This window comes from Triticum aestivum, chromosome 6A (assembly GCF_018294505.1).
Source record: "Triticum aestivum cultivar Chinese Spring chromosome 6A, IWGSC CS RefSeq v2.1, whole genome shotgun sequence".
Taxonomy (NCBI): Eukaryota; Viridiplantae; Streptophyta; class Magnoliopsida; order Poales; family Poaceae; genus Triticum; species Triticum aestivum.
The window spans coordinates 323,620,935-323,625,290 of record NC_057809.1 but is presented as its reverse complement, the minus strand read 5'-3'; the positions used below and the strand labels follow the sequence as shown (position 1 = coordinate 323,625,290).

The following is a 4,356-nucleotide window of genomic DNA, read 5'->3' as shown; positions in this document are numbered from 1 at the left end:
CGCCCCGTCTCTCCCACACTCCCATCCCGCCCGGCCTCCCCCTCCTACCCTGCCTTCTTCCCCGGCGCCGTCCTGGACCTCCGCCGCCGCCACCGCGTGGATCCAACGACCTGCCCCTGGTACGCGCCGCCGCCTGTGCCCAACGCCGTTGAGACCCACGCACCCCAGCGCTCCACCGGAGACGACACACCCTACCACCGTCGGGATCCCCCGCACTGTCCGGCGCGCAGGAGTTGCACCCCCGCGCGCCGTCGGGAATCCCGCACCCCCGCCGCCGTCGGGGTCTTCGTTCCCCTGCTCCACCATCGCCGGACCTTTGGATCCACGCACGCCGCCGAAACCCCGCACCCCGCGCGCTGCCGGGACACAACATCTCCACGTGCCGCCGCTGAACACCTGCATCCCTGCGTGTTGCCGCCGTCCTCCGCCAGAGATGCCCTTGCATCTCCCGCACCCCTGCACGTCGCCCTCCACCTCATCCTGCTGGGGACCGTCAACTATGGTGCCTCCTCCCGATGGGGCTCCACTGCCACAGCACCAGGGGCAGTCCCACTTCGCCTGAGCCATCGGTCCACCTTGAACAGGATGAGTGGCCGTCAGATCCCCTGATTCAGCCGAGGTCACCTTCATCCTCATACTCTTGTTCCCTTCTCTCTTTATATGACTTTCTGCAACCTTTTTTGAGTTTTTGTTTCTTCCTGACACTTGCATTTCTCTTCTAATTTGTTGCGTGACTACAGAACGGCTTCAACTACGACAGGATGCAAAAAAGATCCACATGCCATGAGCTGATTTGTTTAGAATTTTGTTAGATTCACTAGCAATCATTTTCTAGCAAATTACGGACGTACAGACTGAATTTTGAGTTGCAATTCAACAACGGCTTATGCTTTTTTCAGAGAAGAAGAAAACTATGGAAGTTCATATACTGATCCTGAGAGAGTTCAAATGTGGTTGCTTGTGGCATAATAAAATTTTGGATCTTTGCAACTTCATATGTTGATCTCTTTTATACTCTTTTATCCAGCGAGGGAGTTCAATGTACAAAGTGTAAAGTCCATAGCAACCTGAATGCAAGTTTTTCTTAATTCAGGCGGAGATCCTTGTGTACTTGTGTGCACAAAAGGTGCTCGAGGAAATTCCCCTACTAGCATCATACTTTAAATGATGTTTCTTACAACAAGTTGTATGAGCTTGTGTTGGTCAGACAGTAAAAGAATATATTCGGTATCTACAAACATGCTCACAAAAAAGTGAGCCCCCGAGAGAGTTAAAGTTAAAGAATAAAAGTTCAAAAAAGACAACCGAAAAAATGGAACTTCAAGTACAAAAAGGTCTAGAAGTTCAAACCAGGGGATTCGTAGAAAATAAAAGAAACCTCCAAAAAAAAGGAATTCCCATAAATTTTTTGATGTTTACAAATTTATCTCTATTTTTTTCTAAAATAATACCACGAAGTTCAAATTAAACAAACAGAGCGGTCCAATGTTTATTAAAAAAATAGTTTTTATATTTTCTACAAACAAAACAAAGAAGTTCAAATTTTTTTTAAAACTTGTCCAATGAAAAAAAATGGATTTTCACATTTCTAAAAAAACCAGACATTAAACTAGGATGGCTATCATTCATTGAAAAGATCTCTAGTAAAACCTAAAAGTTCAAATTTAATAAAGGAGAGGTTCAATTCTTATTATAAACTAGTTTGTTTATAAAAAAAGGAATTTTCCTGTTTACAAAACTAATGACCTAGAAGTTCAAATTGAAATAATGGGGGAGTTCCGTGTTTATATACCAAGAAGAGAACAAACCTAACTAGAAAAATGTAAACTCTAGAAGTCTAAATTTAACAAATTGAAGAGTTAAAAATGGAGAAAAATGAGATACACATATATTTGTAAAAAACAAAGAAGGTCAAATTAAAATAACAGAGCTTTTGAATGGATTTTCTCCTTTTTAAAATCTAGAAGTTCAAATTGAAATGACGGAGCGGTTCAACGTATATAAAAAAGTAGGATTTATCCATTACTAAATTACTAAAGGAAATAAAAACTAGAAGTCCAAATTTAAAAAATGAAGCAGTTTAGTGTTTATAAAAACTCAGATTTTCTCTCGTTACGAAAGAATAAAATCATGAAGTTCAAAATAAATAATGGAGTAGTTTCATGTATACAAAAAACTCAAATTCTTCCCGTTTCTAATAGTACAAAGTTCATTTGAAAAAATTGTTTGTGCTTAATTAAAAACCATATTTTGCCAAGAAAAACTAAGAAGTTCTAATTAAAAAATAGAGAAGTTCGAAGTTTATAAAAAACTCAGACTTTTCTCTTATTACTAAAGAATAAAATGAAGAAGTTCAAATTAAAATAAAGGGACTACTAAAAAAGTTGAAATATATTTTTCCTCTTTTATGTTAATAAAGCAAAACAGAGAGAAGTTTAAATTTATAACAACCGGAAGTTCACGTACTACATGGTGTGTATTTCATGTGGGAAAAAGGACAAAAAACCAAAGTCTAAATTTTTTGTTGGTAGAAGTTCATGTGCTCTGCTCTCGGAAGTTCTAAATTCCCGAGGGAGAGGTTCACCGTGCGTTTACATGTTCAGAAAACTAAAAGTTCAACTACTTCATGCAGTGCAAAAAACAGCATGTCAAAAACAGAGTGAATTTCAAGTTCAACTACTTCATGCAGTGCATTTGCATGCGCGATGAAGGCAGAAATCATGATCTTGTCATTTTCTAATTTACTTCAAAGCGACAGGAATATCATTTGTGTAAGTTCAAGTCCTCGATCGGAGAAAGTTAAAAAAATTATTGTGAGAAGGGTTTGTACAAAAGGAAAATCATTTGTGTAACACTAACGAATGGATGAGAAAAATTACAAACGAAAATACATCATAGAAGTTCAACGTGAAAACAGCAGGAAGTTCAACTACTACGCTGAATGAATTTCACATGAAAAACTTTTAAAACCGTCGCGAGTATGAAAAAATGATCAACACGGGAAAGTTGCGTGTCTATAGCAGCTTTCCATCGGTATATCACTTGCTCAATTCCGGTAGCTTTCCATCGGTATATCACTTGCTCAATTCCGGTGAGTGGATGGAGAGCTACAAGCAGTGGATGCAGATCTACGAGCAAAAAAGCACGTGAAAAATAGAGTGAAGTTCAAGTAGACATGCCGAGAAGTTCAAGTTCTTCACGTGGTGCATTTTCAAAGAATCCGTTTCACGATAAAGGCAGAATGAATGATCTCACCGTTTTTGAAATTACTTAAAAACGGCTTGGAATCAGACAAAACCGTCAACATGAAAAAGTTTCAAATTTTTCGTAGCTTTTCAACGGTATATTATTTGGCCCATTCCGATAAAGTTTGTAGAAATTATGGCCAAAATACGTTTTTAGACATTTTCGAAATTGACTTAAAATCATAAGGAATTAGGATAAACAATACATACAAAAAAGTTTCGCATTTACTCAAGCTTTCCAACGCCGTATTATTTGCTGCATTCGGACTTACGGTTAAAAAATTAGCTTGAAATTACAAACTCGGTGGAACTTGTACCGTTTTCTAAATTACTTTTAAACCGTTCAAAATTAGAAAAAAACTTTCAAGATGAAAAAGTGGCGCATTTTCATAAGCTTTCCAATGCCATATCATTTGCCTCAATTGGATTAGCCGTTTAGAAATGACATCGAAAATACCATCTCGGCTGTTCGGTTTGCGAAATTTTATGATTTTCCAAATTGCGCTTTAACCATAAGGAATTAGAGAAAACTTTCAACATGTGGAAGGAGCGATTTTGCAGCAGCTTTCCAACGCCATATTATTTGCCTCATTCCGATAAGCGGTTTAGAAATGCGATTGAAATTACGATTCATGTTTTTTATGAAGAAAAAATGGTTTTCAAAATTGCTCTTAAACCACTTACATTTTGCCGAAAATTTAACTTGGGTCATGATACTTGTGTCCATAGCTTTCCAACGGTATATAGCAAGCCCCATTTAGGCAAAGTTGGCGGAAGTTCAACCTAGCACAAGGGGAAATTCAGGTCGAACAACTCAGGGAGTAAAATTGCAAAAAAAAAAACGTAATTTCATCACGACCCGAGTGCAAAATCCGCATATGAGCGAGATTCCTATTCAAAACGGGTATTTAGTTCCTAAAAATCATTTGCAGATTACACTTACATCACATAGAACACGACTAACAAGAATAATTCGTGGGGGAAGCCATGGTTGCGAAGATAGCCCGAAGGTCGGGTTTGTAGTCGTACAGAGGGAAGTTCACGTGCATTACTTAGGTAGTTCAGGTTGTGATCAGAATATTATTCGGATCCCGTGATCAGAATAGTGTTT

At 38.8% G+C, this 4,356-nt stretch overlaps 1 long non-coding RNA gene across 1 annotated transcript; it reads left to right on the top strand.

Moving 5' to 3' along the window:
* The first annotated feature begins 6 nt into the window (after nucleotides 1-6).
* Nucleotides 7-995, top strand: LOC123130620 (uncharacterized). Its single transcript, XR_006463930.1, has 2 exons — nucleotides 7-619; nucleotides 741-995. It is a non-coding gene; the product is annotated as an uncharacterized lncRNA (long non-coding RNA).
* Nucleotides 996-4,356: the final 3,361 nt, after the last annotated feature.